Genomic DNA, 20114 nt, shown 5'->3' on the forward strand with positions numbered 1-20114 from the left:
TGGATAATGTTATTCACCTCTTGGGGAAAACCTTTGGCAAAAAGCTGAGTTTTGCTTGGCATCCTGTTTGCATCTGTTCAGTCTCTGGTTAGCCTGTTCTTGATGTCTGTTGCATGTATACTCTCTTCCATGTTGTGGAAGAAAAACAAAACTTTAGTTCTCAACCCATATTTATTTTTCTGCTGATATTTAATCTCTATGTTGAGTTTAAGATTTAGGATTCCAGGGTGATAGTTTAAATGTGTACTGTTTGCACTAATGACAATTTTCAAGTAATCGAACGGGAATCTGGAGTTTTGCTTCTTATTCTATAACAGTCTCTTCATCCAAACATCCCTGTGGTGTAAAATAAGGACATCATATGAAGTGTGCTTATATTTCTGATGTGGAATGAACCTTTTAGAATTCTTAGCCATTCAATAGCATGACTGCAGGTTAAAAATTTTCTAGGTAGAAAGCATAATTACAGTCAATGAAAGAAAGGGAAAAAAACAACAAAAGACAGTAATAAAATTTAGTCAGTAAATAATGTTACTTACAAAAGCTATTTATATTAATGAAATATGAAACATAAATCTCATTATTAATCCTTTCATTGGAAATTTTGGTACCTTAATAAAATTATTCATACTTTATATTGCCTTCCTTTTTAATTACTGCAAGTTTGATTATCTAAAATAACCATTGCTCTTTCTAAAATGAAGTCAATGATCTAACATATAAGAGGCTGTTAGGGAGTATAAATTCATAATATTTATCTTTATGTTAATATTGAGATGATAAATTTAAAAAGACCATTAAAATTGGATGACTGAGCTACTTACTTGAAGTCATCAGATTGTTTTAGCATAAATGTGTAAGAGCTAGATTTGGCATGTATTTAATTGATACTAGAGGGAAGAGGGTGTGCATACGAGTGTATGTTTTTCCTTGACATATGGCCTGACCCCTGGGTTATCTCAGAGTGGAATTTATAGTTGCTGAGTCGTGCTGTTTCACTGTCATTTTTGATAATCATATTATGATTTCAACCTATGCTGTAGGGAGAATTTCTTTCTTAATTGTGCAAGGATCTTCCCTTAGTCCTTAATTTATCTTTTAATTTACAGCACAGATTGTCATTGTCTAATTACCCCCACAAGTTATATCATGTGAGTTATTCATCCCACTAACACTTCAGGGTTTCTTGCATCAGAGAACACATTTTATTTGAGTTTATCCTTTTATGGTAACTGATCCATAGTAGAGGTTATACTTAAATAATTTTGACAGGTCTCTTTAATTAAATTCAAAACATCATTCACCTTCCTTCCAAATATAAATTGTATATTTGAATGGTGGTGGACCTTGGAAGAAATAAGCATCTATGTTTGTCTACTGCGTGATTTTTTAATCTCCACAATTAATCTAAGGTATGGTTGGGTTAGGTTAATATTATTCCTACTTTAAAAATGAAGAAATTAAGATTTAAGAGAGTAGGTAACCATCCCAAAGTTATCTGAACTAGTAAAATGTGGAAATTGGATTTGAAGCCAGGTCTTTCTGACTCCAAAGACTGCTGTCAATCACTAATGTGCCAACTGCCTAAAAACACAGTAAGTAGTAAGTTGGTTCTGTAGATGCAGTGGTGAGTAAAAATAAACACAGTTCCTCCTCTCCTGAACTTTACAGTCTCATTGGAGAAGATTGATAGTTTCCAAATATATTAATATAGAAAGTATACCACAACTGTGATCAATGCTCTGAAGGAAGAGGACACACCTTTATTGGCCTGAGTAATATTAACTGAAGAAGCTTGAACTCAGATGGGAACAGTAGGAGTTAACTCCTGAGCAATGATGGAGGAGCATTTCAGAAGGAAGGGCAAGTGCAAAGAACCTGTGGAAGGAGATAGCATGATGCTTTCCACATGAAAATGTAGGGCAGGACAGCTGAGGTGAAGAAAACTGAGGGGGTATAGTTTTGGGACTCTGGGGAAAGATGCAAAACAAGGCTGACTTTTCAAAAGTGTTTTTTTTTTTTCTTTATACCAAGAACAGTGGGAAGCCATGAAGGATTTAAATCAGGTGTGGTCTGATTAGATTTGTGATTAATAGGGGTGAGCATTTATCAGAATATCATGCAGTTGAGCTCCTTAGAGACCTCCATAGATTTGGGGGACATTTTCATTTTCCACTTGTGTTGAGTACACTTGGAAAGAGCCCTCTAGTTGGGTTTCTGTTCCCTCTTTGTGTGTAACTTGCTAACATTTTAGGTTCTCTGAGATTTTCCAGCTGTGTAATATGTGTGAATGTCGTCTCTAGAACTATAACATGCTGTATGCTGTATGTCAGGCATTTTTATAAGCCGTAGCTTGATACTCAGTATCAATCCAGTGTAATTAGTCTATTACCACCCAATTTGATGGACAGTAGATAGCTTTCTTCTTTCTGATATCTCAAATTCCCTCCTAGTAAAGAGCACAGATTCACTTCTTAGTGGCAGAACTGACCAGGCATGTGAAGATCATAAAGTGCTAAAAAGTGAGTGCTAGGGGCGCCTGGGTGGCGCAGTCGGTTAAGCGTCCGACTTCAGCCAGGTCACGATCTTGCGGTCCGTGAGTTCGAGCCCCGCGTCAGGCTCTGGGCTGATGGCTCGGAGCCTGGAGCCTGTTTCCGATTCTGTGTCTCCCTCTCTCTCTGCCCCTCCCCCGTTCATGCTCTGTCTCTCTGTGTCCAAAAAATAAATAAAAAACGTTGAAAAAAATAAAAATTAAAAAAAAAAAAAAAAAAAAAAAAAAAAGTGAGTGCTAAAAAGGCATCCTTGATGGTAGGGGTGAAGTCCAGGTGTAGCAGGTTGAAGGGAGGAGGAAATACCAGATGAAGATAGGTGAACATCAGAAACATACCAAAGGGAATGAGGGAGCCATAAATCCCCTAAAATTTTTTGTTGTCAGTTTTGTCCTGGGGTGTTGAAAAATGCATGAACACACAATTTATTTATTAACTTAATTAATTTGATTTGTTTATATCTAGACAGACTCTATAATGGCACGTAGAGGGCACAAACATAGTACATCACCTCTGGTTGTAGTTTGTGCTCTCTAGAGCTCTCATAAAGTCAGGCATTAAGATGATAGTTCTTAGCAGGGATAGTGGAAAGCCACTGTCACCCCAGTGGATAGGGAAAGCATGGGATCAGAGGAGTCTGGGAAGGCAATAACTGCAACATGAGGACAGTGATGATGCTATATCCATGGTGCCTAGCAGAATGTGTAGAAACTAGCAGCACTAAATATAAATTTATTGAAAAAATGAATGAATGAAGTAGAGATGTTTTAGGGTTGGGGTCATATAGAAAAAGAAACTTAGGAACATGGGAGCCTTGGAATTGCAGTACAAGTGGGGTTTTCATTTTGAGGAATGTAGCAAGAATCCAGTTATTAGGCCCAGGGAACAAAGTCAGTAGGAGACTGAGAGCAAGGCTAAATTAATATAGGATTGCTTATCTGGGGTCCTTAAATTCTTCAGGATTAGAAATCTTGCTGCAGAACTGATCTTGTAGTTGGGAGTGAAGAGGTCTTAGATTTAAGAATTAGAAGGATGAAGTGAATCATCGTAATAGCAGACCTCTTCCTGAACTGGTTTTCTGGTTCAGTCAGCAAGAGTGTTATTTGTTTCTGTTTTCTGATTGTTTTCTTTTGCTTTTTGCTTGTATTGGACTTTTATGTTGCCTTAAGCTACTCACTGGGCTGCTGCAGCAAAGAAGTGTGAATCTGAACAAGTTTCCCTGTTTTTGTTTTCCCTTCTTCAGGTTAATACTGTTTAACTCAAAATGTTTTTATTAGGAACCTATTTTTTTTTCTTCTCATGTGTTTTATCAGATAGGAACATGGTGGTTTCTGGTGGGTATTCTGACAACGTGAATTCCGAATAGCCCCAAATGAAAGGATATTAGTATCATGGTATTTTTGTAGAGGCTGCAATTTGATCTGTATATCATATGGCTATTAGCCTTAGATAGTGAAAAATCTAAGTTTCTGGTACAAATAATCTTTTTTGTGTTTAATCATTTAGTAACATTTTCCTGATGTTCCTTATAGAACTACATGTCATCTATTTTTAGTCCATGTAGTGTGTGTATATCTCCAGGGGAGAGTATAACCTCTACTGAACAAAAAGAACATGTGGCCCAAGCCAAGGCTTTCAGAGCCAGTGAATTTATCCATGGACCTTTGCTAAAATTAAGGCAAACAGAGTTTACTGACAGAGTTAGCCTAGAACTGTTGGAAGCCATCTTTTCACTGTATATAGGGATCCTCCTGGGGACAGAGCCAACATAGGTGAGGGCTGAGAGATAGAAAGATGGAAAATGAGTCCTGATGAAATTTTCAAGCCCCTAGATCCAGCCATGCCTGTGATGTGTTACTTTGTTTAAATTTAATGAGCCTATGCATTCCCCTTTTGCTGACCTTAAGTTTTACTTTGCTCTCTGGAACCTGTTACAGAAACAGATCCAGTTTTATTTGTTTATGGAAGATAGACATACAAAATTAGTTAATGGTAAATATTAAATAGTGATAGAGGATGAAATAAAAATCAAATTTTATCAAATGCCAAGTATATCGTGAACGATTAAGATAGACTCTATAAGTATAGTTAGTCTAAGGTTACATAGTTGATATAGGAATAGTTGGTACAAAGGACCTTATTGGCTTAATGAGCTATAGGTTTTTGTAATAGCTATTGCTATTTTTCACAATAGCATATTTTACTTTTCAGTAAAAAAAGAGACTTTCCAACATTTATATGCAATTGAGATGCTTATCTCTGGGGGCGACTGGGTGGCTCAGCTAGTTAAGCTTCCGACTTTGGCTCAGGTCATGATCTCGTGGTTCATGAGTTTGAGCCCTGAGTGGGGCTCTGTGCTGACTGCTCAGTGCCTGGAGCCTACTTCAGATTCTGTGTCTCCCTCTCTCTCTTCCCCTCCCCCTCTTGTGCTCTGTCTCTCTTTCTCAAAAATAAATAATAATAAAAAGATGTTTATCTCTTGATCTGAATTCTTTATTATTATTATTATTTTAAATTTATATCCAAGTTAGTTAGCATGTAGTGCAATAATGATTTCAGGGTGGACAGTGATTCATCCACAGCATATAAACCCCTGTGCTCATACCAACAGGTGCCTTCCTTAATGCCCCTTGCACATTTAGCCCATCCCCTCACCCACAGCCCCTCCAGCAACCCTTTGTTCTCTGTATTTAAGAGTCTCTTATGTTTTGTCCCCCTCCCTGTTTTTATATTATTTTTGCCTCCCTTCCCTTATGTTCATTTGTGTTGTATCTTAAATTCCACTTATGAGTGAAGTCATTTGATATTTTTCTTTCTCTGACTTATTTCGCATAGGAAAATACACTCTAGTTCCATCCACGTTGTTACAGATGGCAAGATTTCATTCTTTTTGATCGCCAAGTAATATTCTATTGTACATATATATACCACATCTTCTTTATCCATTCATCAGTTGATGGACATTTGGGCTTTTTCCATAATTTGGCTATTGTTGATAGCACAGCGATAAACATTGGAATGCATGTGCCCCTTCAAAACAGCACACCTTTTCTCAATCTGAATTTTTGCCCTTTTCTGAAGTACCTGATTAAGAAATTTGAGCAGGCATTTGCCTGAGAAATATCATTTACCAGAAAGCCATATATCATGACCTAGACTAAAATGCTGATCGTTATAGATAATTCTTCAATAAAGAAGAAATATGGATAGGGAGAGAGAGAGAGAGAGAGAGAGAGAGCGAGCATGAGTGGGGAAGGGCAGAGAGACAGAGAGAGAGAGGGAGACACAGAATCCGAAGTAGGTTCCAAGCTCTGTGCTGATAGCTCAGAGCCTGACCAGGGCTTGAACTCATGAACAACGAGATCATGACCTGGGTTGAAGTCAACTGACTGAGCCACCCAGGCACCCATGGATACAATATATTTTAAAAGTAGCTTACTAAGGGCATGAAGGGAGCTAAACATTCTGAGGACAATCCTGTTGGAGCTAAAAGCCCAGGGATTGTGTGGAAGGTTTGTCAATGAACAATAGTAATACAAAGAGAAGGCTCGAAGGATTAATTTGGCTCTCTTCATTCAGTTTCCAGTAGAAAAATCAAGTAAACAAAAAATATAGAACCATTGGAATCATCTGCCTCTTCTTAGTTGAGCTATAATATGTGGTTACATTGAAAACTTAGCAGGTGAAATGCAATTGTTAAATCCTGATTTATTTAACAGATAAATGACAGTGGGTATTTTTATTTATAAATAGTATGAGTTTGCTGGTCATTCAGGAGTTTTAATTTTTTTTAAGGTGTCTAAATATAGCTTGGCAAATTATAAGTCATCTTAAAAATGTCTGTAGATATGAATTTTAATAGGATGCACCTGAGAATTTTTTACATTTACTGAAATCAGCCTATAGATTTCCTTGTTTAAAAACTGAAGTCAGAGGATAACCACTCTTAAGGATATGGTGGGGAATGTGATTTCAAGCATCTACATATTTAAGGAAAAATTTGAAATTCTGTAGATATATTTTAGAAATCAGAAAGTTATTTCAGTAATGTATACAAAACAGTCTTGTAAAGAATATATAATCTGAATGATACAGTAAGGCTAATTTGATCACAGGGTTCTCTAAGCTTAATTGACTATTATTAAGATATCCTTTTTTTCTTTTCCTTTGTAATCACTTTATTTTGTAGAAAAAAAAAGAATTCATTTACTTTCAGGACAAGTATAATCTCGGTTGTTCTTCTTGAAGCTAGAATTTTTTATCTCATATTGTCTCTAGTCCCCTACATGAGGAAACCCATTCTCTCCTTTTTGAAAGTTGGCCTGATAGTACTCTGTCCACTGATACTAACAATTGCATGAATTGATTAGATGGCTTAGGTGTTCCAGTAATTTTTTGTTTAGGAGTAAAGTAAGAGTAACAATTTTCCAGTTCCTCCCACAGCTAGTCTGGGGTATAGATACCATCCTTTCAGAGCCTAATTTCTCAAATAAGTGCTTTAAACCATTTTTTCTCCTGCCTTACCACTCACTCACTGCCTAACACCCTGTAATTTGGCTTCCCCATTCAACTTTGTAGAAGGTGTACTGATCTCCTAATTACTAATCCAAATGGTATTTTCTCAGCTCTCTTGCTTATCAAGCTCTCTGCTGAATTAATCACTTGATCAAATATTTCTACTTGAAATACTCTTGTTTTAGTGACATATTAATGACATTACACTAATTTGGGGCTTCACTATTACTTTCCAAAAGAATATTTTATTATTCTACTAGAATGTTTTATAAAAGTGATATACACCCATTTCATGTAAAGTTACAAAGAAGAAAGCTGAAAATTGCTAAGTCCTCACTCAGAAATAGCATCTGTTATTAAATAAACATTCTCTACATTATAGATGGATGCATAGCCATATGAAGTGAATGGAAAGTACTTAAATAGAAATAGTTTTATTAAAATAGGATCAAAGTATATACTATTTCTGACAGACTCTGACATAGTCCCTAGCAACCCTGCCTCCTGGTATTCATACAACCCACCAGTAAAGACATCTGAGCCAGGAGTTTTATTTTTAGGAAGGTTTTTAACTACAGATTTGACTTACTCAGTAGACTTCTTTGCCATTCATGTCTTTTTTTTTTGAATGAGCTTTGGTAGTTTGTGTCTTTTAAGGAATTTTTCCATTTCATCGAAATTGCTTAATTTATTGGCATAAATTGTTAATATTCTCTTATTTTAATTTCTATAGACACTAGTGATATCACCCTTAATTGTGATATTGGTAAATTCTATTTTATCTCTCTCTCTCTCTCTCTTTTTTTTTTTTTGCTGATCAGTCTTGCTACAAGTTTATCAATTTTATTGATGTCAAAAGAACTAGCTTTGAATTTCATTGATTTTTCTCTATTTTTGTTTTCTGTATCATTGATTTTCACTTTGATCTTTATTATTATTTTCTCTTACTTAATATGGATTTAATTTATTATTCTTTTTCTGTGTGTGTGTGTGTGTGTGTGTGTGTGTGTGTGTGTGTGTTTAGTTAAGGTGGAAGCTGAGGCCATTGTTTTGAAAACTTTATTTTTACCTAATATAGACATTTGGTGCTATGTTTCTTTGTAGATACTACTTTATTATTTTATTTTATTTTTTTAAATTTAAATCCAAGCTTGTTAACATACAGTGTAATAATGATTTCAGGAATAGAATTTAGTGATTCATCACTTACATATAACACCCAGTGCTTATCTCAACAAGTGCTCTCCTTAATGCCCTGTGCCCATTTAGCTCATCCCCCCACCCAACACCCTCCAGCAACCCTCAGTTTGTTCTCTGTATTTAAGCGTTGTCTCAGACTATGAGTCCAGAGTTCTCTCTTGTCCAGCAAGAGAGTGGACGCAGAATTAAATTTGAGAGAGGTTAATGTCCAGGAGGAGCCAAGAGCCCCGAACAGGGTTTTCATCTCTGTATTTATTGAGCTCTCAAGATCTTACACACATGGTGAATGTGAAGAAAATAAGATCTTATACTCGTGAATGTGGAGAAAACAATCAGATAGTAACCATTAACTTGTGTGAGTAAGAAGCAAAAGGTCTGGGGGACAAGTGGAGTTTGTGATCAAGGTACATTGGTGCCAGATGGAAAGTAATTTCCTGCAGATGATATAACAAGTTACTCATGATCCTATTATAATATCTTGCTAGCTATCCTTGGCACTTTCACCCCATGGTGGCAGCAACTTTCTGACCTAAGCTTTTTTCTAACCCATTTATTTAAGTGAACTTATTTCCTCACAAGGAGTATCTTATGATTTATCTCCCTCTCTGTTTTTATTTTTGCTTTCCTTCCTTTACTTTCATCTGTTTTGTGTCTTAAATTCCACATATGAGTGAAGTCATATGATATTTGTCTTTCTCTGACTTATTTAGCATAGCATAATGCACTCTAGTTCCATCCACGGTATTGCAAATGGCAAGATTTCATTCTTTTTCAGTCTTTTGGGTCACTGAGTAATATTCCATTATATATATTTACCACATCTTCTTTATCCATTCATCAGTCAATGAACATTTGGTCTCTTTCCATAATTTGGCTATTGTTGGTAGCACTGCTATAAACATTGGGGTGCATGTGCCCCTCCAAAATAGCACTCTTGTGTAAAAGCTACTTTAATTGAATCCCATAAATTTTAGTATGTTGTATTGTCATTTTTATTCAGTTCATAATGTTTTCTAATTTCTCTTTTGATTTCTTCTTTGACCTTTGAGTTATTTAGGAGAGCACCACTTAGCTTCCAAACATTTAGAGATTTTTCTGCTATGTTTCTGTTATTGCTATCTATGTTTCTGTTGTTTCTTTCCAATTTAGTGCCATTGTTGTCAGAAAACGTACTTTACATGATTTATATTGTTTTAAATTTATTAAGATTGTTTTATTCCTTGAAATGTGCTCTATCTACCCAATAATTATTCTGAGTCTACTTGAATTGAATGTGTTTTTGTCTGTTGTCAGGTAGAATGTTCTGTAAATGTCAGTTAGATTAAGTTGGTTGATAGTATTATGCAAGTGTTTTATATCCTTACTGACCTTCTGCCAATTTGTTCTATTAGTTACTAAGGTAAGTATGTTGAAATCTCTGACTATAAATTTTATTTTATTGATTTATCCTTTAAGTTCTGCCATTTTTTGCTTAATGTATTTTAAAGCTCTGTTACTAGGTACATAAGCATCAAGGATTGTTATGTCCTCTTGATAAATTGACTTCTTTATCACTATGAAATAACTCTGTTTATCTCTGGTGAAATTTTTTGCTATAAAATCTGTTTTGTCTGATATTAATATAACTACTTCAGCATTATCTTGATTAGTGTTAGCATGGTATATCTTTTCCACTCTTTTTCTTTTAATCTATTTCTCTCTATATTTTAAGTGGATTTCTTACAGGCAGCATATAGTTGGTTGTTCCTTTTTACCCAACAAGAAACACTCATTTCAAAGGATTTTAAATTTGCAGTATTTATACCATTTACATTTAATATTAGTATTGATATGTTTGGGTTTAAAGCTTTCATCTTGCTATTTGTTTTCTATTTTTTCCATTTTTTGTCCTCTTTTTCCATAACATAGTTAGCTTATAAGTTTGCTTCCATTTCTTTTCTCCTGGCCTTTGTGCTATTTTCATATATTTTACTTCTTTTTTAAAAAGTTTTTATTTAAATTCCACTTAGTTAACATACAGTGTAATATTAGTTTCAGATATATGATATAGTGATTCAACACTTCCATATAACACCCAGTGTACTTCACGGCAAATGTGCTCCTTAATCCCCATCACCTGTTATATATGTGTCACAATATATTGTTAATATTTTCACTTTAAACAATTTTTTGAAAGACATTTAAAAAATGATTAAGTCTTTTATATTTACCCACTAGTTATCATTTTCTGTTTGCTCCATTCCTTTGTTTAATTTTTTTTAACATTTATTTGATTTTGAGAGACAGAGCATGAGCAGGAGAAGGGCAGAGAGAGAGAAAGGGAGACACAGAATCTGAAGCAGGTTCCAGGCTCTGAGCTGTCAGCATAGAGCCTGACATGGGGCTTGAACTTACAAACTGCAAGATGATGACCTGAGCTGAAGTTGGATGCTCAGCCGACTGAGCCACCCAGGCACCCCTTCATTTCTTTGTTTAGATCCAGGTTTCTATATTATATCATTTTGCATTTGAAGGAAAGCCTTACTTTCACAATTATTATAGCGCATGCTTGCTGATGATAAATTCTTTTCTATGTCTGAGAAGGTCTTTATTTACTTTTGTGTTTTTCAAATAGCTTAGGTTAGATTTAATTAAGATATTGTAACTCCATTTTAAGTATACAGTTCAGTGATTTTTAGTGTATTTGCAGAGTTGTGCAACTATCCCCACAGTCTAATTTTAGAACATTTCCATGATCTCAAGAACAAATCTTATGCCCATTTGTACTAAATCCTCATTCCTTCCCCCAGCCATATGCAATCATTAATCTACTTTATGGCACTTTTACTGGGCATTTCATATAGCTAGGATAATATAAATAGCATTAATTTGTGTCTGGCTTCTTTCATTAAGCATAATATTTTTGACATTCTTCCATGTTGTAGCATGTATTGGGACTTTATTGCTGTGTTAAATCACCAAATAGAATTCTGTTGTATAGGTGTAAACACATTCATCAGTTGATGGGTATTTGATTTTTTTCCATTTTTTGGCTGTTTTGAATAATGCTGCTGTGAACATTTGTGTGTAACTCTATGTGAATGTATTTTCATTTCTCCTGGTAGATATCTAGGAGTTGAATTGCCAGTTTATATGGTTATTCTATATTTAATATTTTGAGAAACTGACAAATTATTTTTTAAAGTAGTTACACCATTTTACACTCCCATTAGCAGTGTATGAGGGTTCCTATTTCTCCACATCCTTGTCAACACTTGTTATTGTCTGTTTTAATTATAGCCATTCTAGTGGGTGTGAAGTGGTAAATCATTATGGTTTTGATTCGCATTTCCCTAATGACTAATGATGTTGAGCATCTTTTCATGTGCTTATTGATCATTAGTAAGTCATATTTTTTAAGGCTTTCTATTTTTAAGAGCAGTTTTAGGTTTACAATAAAATTTAGAGCAAGGGACAGATTACCTATATACCTGCTGCCCCTACACATGCATAGCCTCCCCCATTATGAACATCACTTACAAGAATGGTACATTTTTTTTTTCTTTACCAAGGATGAACTTAAATTGGCACATTATGGTCACCCCAAATCCTTGGTTTTTCTTAAGGTTCATTCTTGGCATTGTATCTTACATGGGTTTGTAAAAATGTGTAATGACATAGATCTATCATTATAATTTCATACAGAGTATTTTCACTGCCCTAAAAAAACTCCTCTCTCCTCTGCCTGTGTCTCTATCTTACCCCTGCTTCCTAGAAACCATTTGATTTTTTTTTTGTCTTCACAGTTTTACCTTCTCCAGAATGCCAGATAGTTAGAATCATATAATAGTAATACACATTTGAGGTTCCCCTGTATGTTTTCATGGCTTGATAGCTCTTTTTAGCGCTGAATAATATTCCATTGTCTAGATGTACCGCAGTTTATTTACCCATTCATCTACCGAAGGACATATTGATAGCTTCCAGGTTTTGGCAATTATGAATAAAGTTGCTATAAATATCCTTATAGGTTTTTGTATGGACATAAGTTTTCAGCGTCTTTGGTAAATACCAGAGAGAATGAGTACTGGATTGTATGGTAAGTTTAGTTTTGTAAGAAACCAAGTTGTCTTCCACAGTAGCTGTACCATTTTGCATTCCCACCAGTGATATATGAGAGTTGCCATTGCTCTGCATCCTTGTCAGCATTTGGTTTTGTCAGTGTTCTAGATTTTAGCCATTTTAACAAGTATATACCTTTGTTTTTGAAAGCTTTTTTTCCCCCATAGGTTTAGAATTTTAGGTTGCCAATTCTTTTCTTTTAGTACTTTAAAAATGTGACCCCACTACCTTTTGGCTTTTCACTGGTTTAATTTGTATTTTTGTTTCCCTGTATGCAATGTGTCTTTTCCTTGGCTGCTTTTAGGTTTTTCTCTTTATCACTGGTTTTAAACAATTTCTTGTGGTTCATTTTTTTCTTGTGCTTGGGTTAATTGAGTTTCTTGCATATATGGTAATATAGTTTTCATCAAATTTGGAAATTTTGATGAAGTTTGGTGGTTGTATTTTCAAATATTTTTCTGTGTTCTCTCTCTCAAGGATTCAGTTAAACAATGAGCAGAACATTGATAAATTGTAGGATCAGTTTAAATATTCCCACAACTCACGGACACTTTGTTCATTTATTTTCCAGCCTTTTTTCCTTATGTGTTTCAGTGTGGGTGATTTCTACTGATACACTTACAAGTTTACTAATTTTTCCTCTTGCAGCGTTTATCTCTGTTAATCCCATCTGGTGTATTTAAAATTTTTTGTAATGTTTATTTATTTTGAGGCACAGGGAGAGAGTGAACATTGGAGGAGCAGAGAGAGGAGGAGAGACAAAATCTCAAGTAGGCTCCATGTGGTCAGTGCAGAGCCTCATGTGGGGCTTGATCTCATGAACCACAGGATCATGAGCTGAGCTGATATCAAAAAAGTCATACGCTTAACCGATTGAGCCACCCAGGTGCCCCCAGTATATATTTTTAAAGATCTTAGACATTGAAGTTTTCACTTCTAGAAGTTATATTTGAGTCTTAAATATCTTCCAGGTTTTTGCATAACATGCTCAATCTTTCTTCTAGCTATTTGAACATATGGAATACAGCTGTAATAGCTAGTCTAATGTTCTTGTCTACAAATTTTATCATCTGTGTAATTTCCATGTTGGTTTTAATTTAGGTTTTTCCCCCTCCTAATTGTTCATATTGGCCTGGTTTTTTGCATGCTTGATAATTTTTGGTTGGATGTCAAACATCGTGAATTATACCTGCTGGGTACATCTTGGCCAAAAGTGGAAGCCCTAGAAATTATCATACAGGTTTAAATACAAAATACCACAATCAGCTTTACTTACATTTAACAGAATCAAAACATTCTACAGTGGGAATGAAAGAACAGTAGAATGTTATTTAGCCAGGAGTCAACAAAATACAGCAGGCAGGTCAAATTCAGCCCAAGGCCTGTTTTTGTGCAGCTTGGGGGTTAAGGTTGGTCTTCACATTTTTAGAGTTATAGAAGAAATAAAGAAAGAAAAACATAAGAGAGATTGTGTGCATCCCACAAAGCCTAAATATTTACTTTGTGCCAATCTACAGAAGAACTTTGTAAAAACAATTCTGAAAAGATCTAAGGTTACTAAAATTATTATGAAGAATAAATTAAGTTGTTTGGGCCATTAAAAAAATTTCAGGCTTCAATTTTTGAGATAATATAAATTTTCTCCCTCATGTGAATTATGAGGAAATATTCTAATATCCTTTTACTTCCTCTTACCACTTCTCCACCAGTCTTTCAGCTTTGTCAGTTATATTATTTCTCTTTGTCAAAGTTTAAAGCATTCAAAATGTATTTTCTAGCAAATTTCTGTAGTTGTCTAACTAGATTTATTTAAATTGATTCAATGCCCACCAACACTTATTTTATTCATTCTTGCTTTTCCATTTCCGAGCCCCTTATGTCATCAATTTCTTGACTGGTAGAACTTCAGTTTTCATAAAGCTATTGTAGAAATTATATTTCTTATGATTTTTTTTTGCTTAATAAAGTCAATTGCCTGAATCTAAAGAGGAAAATCTGATTGAGTATAAAATAGTAAAGTAATTCTCTCTTTCTCTTAGAACATTTTAGTCATTGCTCCATTGTCGTGTGGAAGTTGTTGTGAAATATGGAGTTAGTCCAATTCCCATGATTAGGAAATATATGTGTATGTGGGTGTGTATATGCTCATATATATATATATATATATATATATATATATATATACACACACACACACACACACCCACATACACATACACAGTAAAACCTTGGATTGGGAGTTACTGGTTATGAGAGAGTGTTCCACAAGATGAGCAAACATCTCTAATAAATTTTAACTTGATAAATAAGCCATGTCTTGCAATACAAGTAATACATGATGCTGAATGTCACATGATCACAATGGAGCCAATGGTTCTTCTCTCTCTCTCTTGCTGTGGGATTGTGGGTGATCATTTCCCATGCTCGGATGCTCGGTCTCAGGCTGTAGTGTTTGGCAGAAATTGGTGATTTTTCAGAACATTGGAAGGTGCCCACAACTGGTACTACCAGATACTACCAGGTAGTACCAGGTACAACTGGTACTACCACAACTGGTATTTTTTGTCACTTCAAATCACCTAGGAACAGTCCTTTGCTTTTCCATACAAGAGTAAGCTCAGGAATTCTTTGCTTCATTCTAGATCAGGCTGTCTGTAGATACAGACCCTTTCCTCTGCTGCCTTATTGCCAGTTACATTAAATACAGTATATGACAAGAGTTTATTAATACTGTGCTATAGTCAACATCTGTACAAGCATATACAATGGCCCCCACGCAGAAAAAGATTCCATTGAGCCAAAAGATAGCAGTGATTCTGTTGGTGATAATGAAAGTCGTCTTACACAATAACCCTCCTCTCTATTGTCTCCCTCACACCAGTCACAGAAGTTTTCAAAGGTAAGTGCAGGTTAATTTGCTTATTTTTCTTTATATTTTGTATTTTCTTTATTATTTTCTATTATATTACACTATTATAATCATTTTTATATGAATATTTTTGGGCTGTGGAATGAATCATCTGAGTTTCCATTATTTCTTATGGGGAAATTTGCTTTGATATACGAGTGCTTTAGATTACGACATGTTTCTGGAACAAATTATGCCTGGAAACCAAGGTTTTACTGTATATATATTTAAATGTTTACTGTATATAATGTTTTAAATGTTTTTGAGAGAAAGAGTGTGAGAGAGCATGAGCTGGCAGGGGAGATAGAGAAAGAGGGAGAGAGAGAATCCCAAGCAGGCTCTGCACTGCTTGATGGGCTCAATCCCATGAACTGTGAAATCAGGACCTGAGTTAGACGCTTAACCAACTGAGCCACCCAGAGGCCCCAATTAGAAAAAATATATCTATCATTTTTCCCTCCTGGATCATGAGGAATTAGGAAATTATAATTTGTTATAGTTCTGAATGCTTTTTCTATTCTATTTGTTAGATTAAATGTATCTCTACACTAAGTCATTTTGTTAACTCCTCTCTCATTTCTTTAATAGTGCATTTGCTTTGATTAATTAATTTGTTAACTCATCTATCAATTTATTTATTTATTTAACACATGTTGCACATATATAGGTTAACAACAGGTAACAACAACAAAAAATCTCTGCCCCCTTGGACTTTACCTTCTGGTACAGGGACAGATACAATAAACAGATAAACATATCAGGTGGTGATATGAGAGTGCTGTGGGGAAAATAAAGTAGTCAGATGTTAGCAGTGCATGTTGAATGGGGGTTGGAATTCCTATTTTTTTTCAGGGGAAGTTGTCTCCAACAAAGTGATCTCTGAATAGGTACCTGAAGAAGGTGAGTTGTGAGCTAAGCAGGTATCTGGGAACAGCATTCCAGGCAGAATGCTGAAGGCTCAGCCAGTCTGTCCTATAGGAAATATGGCAAGTCTGTTCTATTTGACAAGCAAAGAGGCCATTGTAGCTAGAGCAAAGTTTGCAGTGGTGAAATGGGAGAAGATGAAGTTAGAGTGGGTAGCAAGGGGCCAAATTGTGAAAATGACTTGGGATTTTACTCTAAGACAGAGACATTGGAAGATACATTAGTTTCATGATGCTGTGTAACAAATTATTACAAATAGTGGCTTAAAACAACACATACAGCTTCTATGGGCCAGGATTCTGGGCATGGCTTGAATGTGCTTTGTGCTTCAAGGTCTCACAAGGCTTTATTTACTGTATTGGCCAGGCTGCTTTCTCAACTGGAGGCTTGACTGGAGAAGAATCCACTTCCATGCTCATTCAGGTCGTTGTCAGAATCCATTTCCTGTGGTTCTAAAACCACACAGATCCTCAGATCCTAGAAGCCAATGCAGTTCCCAGAGGCTGTTGCAGTTCTTTACCATGTGGGCTTCTTCACAGGGCTGCTCACTTCACCAAGCCCACGAGGAGAGTCACAAGTATCTATTACAGACACAAAGATGCAAGTTCTCAAAGAATAAATCTCAACACAGCAATGATATGGAAATTCTTTTAATGTTACCAGTGTTCTTTAAAAGGATGACACATAAATATCATTGATAAATCAACTAGTTTTTGAGTTTTGTAGAAACTGCTGTCATTTTAGAAATAAAGAGATTGTAGTGACTGAAAGAGGTATTTGAAACAGGTTATATCAGATTGTTAGGGAGCTAATAGTGAAGTGGACAATTCCCACCCGCCACCCCCCCCCAAAAAAGCACACATGCATCCTTTTATCATGGACATTTTTTTTCCTTGTCTGCACTGAGTGTTTTGATATTGGATGTCAGTAGTTATACGTTCTTAAAGACTGAAAGAAATTTGCCATTTTAAAATATCCAGAAATTTGTTGCCAGTGGCTCTAAGACTAAGGGTAGAATTTTGTTTAGAGGCAGTCTTTTGTCCTGAAAGGAAAATATTAGCAAGTCCTATTGGTCACAGATACACAATAAATCATTGTCCTGTTCGTAGCTCTGGATTTGGAGAAGTAATCCAAACCAGACACTTCAGAGTAGGATGTTAGGTATTCTGTTCAAGACTGGAAAAATCTGATATAACTGGGGACAAAACTTTATATGGAATGAGAAGAAGTCTGGAGGAGTCTGGGATTGGTAGGAGGGAGAACTTATTGCTGGAAGATACAAATATTACTGAGTTTTAAAATATTTATTTTGAATCTGACTATCTTACCAATTTTTAAAAATTCTGGTCATTGTCACTATTATTATAACAGTCTTATTAGGAAAAGGAGATGATTTTATCTCTTCTTATCCAATATTTATCCATTACAATGTACAAGACAATTTTGAATAACAGTGATGAGGATATCCCTCTTTAGACTCTGATTTTATTTGAAATTGTTTTGGCTCTTCTCTTTTTTTTTGTAGGTCAGCTCTGTCATATAGTTTCCTTTGATTAGTCTGTCTTCATTTATCCACATAATTTTTATTATGAAAGTGAAAATGCCGTCAAACTGGTAAATGTTTTCTCCCTATATTTCTGTACATATATTATAATCAGAAGAACAATGCTTCCCACAAGTTGTCATTATAGAATTTATATGCATATGTAGTAGTTACAGCGAATGATGAGGCAAGTGTGTTATAGTGGAAAGACATTAGATGTGCAATTAGAAAATGTCAGCTCAGGCCCTGGTCCCATCATTTATTAGTTGTGTAAACCTTAGGTAACTCATTTACTTTCTTTGAGGCTTAGTTTTCCCATCTAAAAGTGGGGATTGTGTTGTGTTATTTATCTCATGGCTTTGTTCTAGTCAAAAAATAAAATAACATTTTTGAAAAACTTAAATTGCAAAACATTGAATACCATAGTTAGGGTAACTGTATGTCCCAGTTTTCCCTGGACAGACTTGTTTATGTCTGTTATCCTGGCTTAATTTTTAGAAGCACTTCTTGCACTCTGAAAGTATCCTAGTTTGAATAACAGATTCAATTTGGGATTTCATTGTTAATTTCTTTCAATGTTAATTTCATTGTTAATTTCTTTATCCCTGTCATCCTGGGGAGACTGAAAACAGACTAGGGTAGGGATGGTTTTCTAACTATGTGTCACCTACACCACCTAGTCCAGTGCCTTTCACTTAGGGCTCTTGATCTTTGAGTTAATGAATGTGTTTAAACAGGTATTGAAACCTGTGATAGTTTTTTTGTGATGGGCATTATTACCTTGGTTGATATCAGAACTTAAAATAGGTTGAGTGGGAGGAACTTACAGCTATGTGATATAGTGCTTGTTACAACTTGCAAGCCCAGTGTAATTTAGAGATGTACCTGCAATGAACTGGAAAATATGTTTTTAGAATCATTAATTTGGTTAAAAGACCTGTATAACACGTAGTGAGTCTGTGAGCTGTGCTGACCAATAGAACTCCTGAAAAGGACATCCTCAGATCAGAAATGAAGAGATAACGTACTATATGCTAACTAATTTGGATGTAAATTTAAAAAAAATAAAAAAAAAAGAAATGAAGAGATAATGGTTTTATCTCAGATTCTGTAGTAGGTTTTAATACTTTTAGGGATCCATTTTCTTATTGTTTCTTTTTCTTTAAAGTTTATTTATTTTGAGAGAGAGAAAGAGTGCAAGTGAGGGGAGGGAGGGAGAGAGAGAGAGAGAGAGAGAATCCCAAGCACTGACAGTGCAGAGGCCAATGCGGGGCTTGAACTCACAAACCACGAAATCATGTCCTGAGCTGAAGTCAGACACTTAACCTGATTGTGCCAACCAGGCATCCCTCTTATTGTTTCTTTACTGACAGATTTAAGGTTCTGCTGAGCTTCCATGCATGACTTTCTGGGTTATTACTAGCTTTCTCTCCATAGATCTTGAAAACTTTAGGCATTACTTCCTTACCTGGTCTGAGAAATATGTATTCTGGTCTTATCTTGACATTGACTGGGTCAACTTGGTTTTGGAGAAGCAGCATTCATTCACATACTTATTTTAGAGAAGATTTTGTATTTAATCATTTCAAGAATGTGGGTAGAATCAAGAGATCTATCTTAGAAACTTTGAATTTAGGGTAGAATGAAAGAAAGCAACTTATATTTAAAAATGTTTATTAATTTTTGAGAGAGAGAGAGAGAGAGAGAGAGGCAGAGAGAGAGGAGACAGGATCTGAAGTGGGCTCTGTGCTGACAGCAGAGAGCCCAATGTGGGGCTTGAACTTATGAACTGTGAGATCATGATCTGAGCCTAAGTCAAAAGCTTAACCGACTGAGCCACCCAGGCACCCCAGAAAGAAATTTATCTTTTAAATGTTCACAAAAAAGGAAGACTGATCCAAAGTGAAATACTTGAGTTGCTGCATTGCCAAAGTAACTTCTTAGATTCCCTCTCCTCTCCTCCCTTCCTCCTCTTTATTTTCTTATATTTTCTTTTTTCTTTCTTTCTTTCTTTTTCTCTTTCTTTCTTTCTTCCTCTTTCTTCCTTCATTCCTTTCTTCCTTTCTCTTTCTTTCTTTCTTTCTTTCTTTCTTTCTTTCTTTCTTTCTTTCTTTCTTTCTTTCACAAAAAGAACCCAAGAAAAATGTTGGCTTTTTTTCCAGGATTATTAAGTGGCAGTGAAGCAATCAAACCCATAAGCTGTCCACTAATGTGGAAGTGATTACTTGGTGGTGAGAAAAATGAATGTCTCATCATTATTACAGCATCTTAACTTGCTAAATTAAAAAAAAAATGAAAGAAATTTTTTCTAACCTCATAAACTTCACTCTTGGGAAAGAGAAAATTGGTGTTTACTTCATCTTTCTGAATGTAA

At 35.3% G+C, this 20114-nt stretch overlaps 1 protein-coding gene across 14 annotated transcripts in view; it reads left to right on the plus strand.

Annotated features, from left to right (window-relative positions):
* IQCM (IQ motif containing M) overlaps positions 1–20114 on the plus strand; it is a 662550-nt gene that overhangs the window by 11816 nt on the left and 630620 nt on the right. Inside the window, exon 1 of one of the 14 annotated variants that reach the window (XM_042935331.1) lies at positions 9601–9663. The exons of the other annotated variants lie outside the window; for them this stretch is intronic. The gene's annotated coding sequence lies outside the window, so the exon portion shown is untranslated. Of the gene's footprint in view, positions 1–9600; positions 9664–20114 lie in introns of those variants that run through there. 14 annotated transcript variants of the gene reach the window in all.

Source organism: Panthera leo, chromosome B1 (genome assembly GCF_018350215.1).
Source record: "Panthera leo isolate Ple1 chromosome B1, P.leo_Ple1_pat1.1, whole genome shotgun sequence".
Lineage (NCBI taxonomy): Eukaryota > Metazoa > Chordata > Mammalia > Carnivora > Felidae > Panthera > Panthera leo.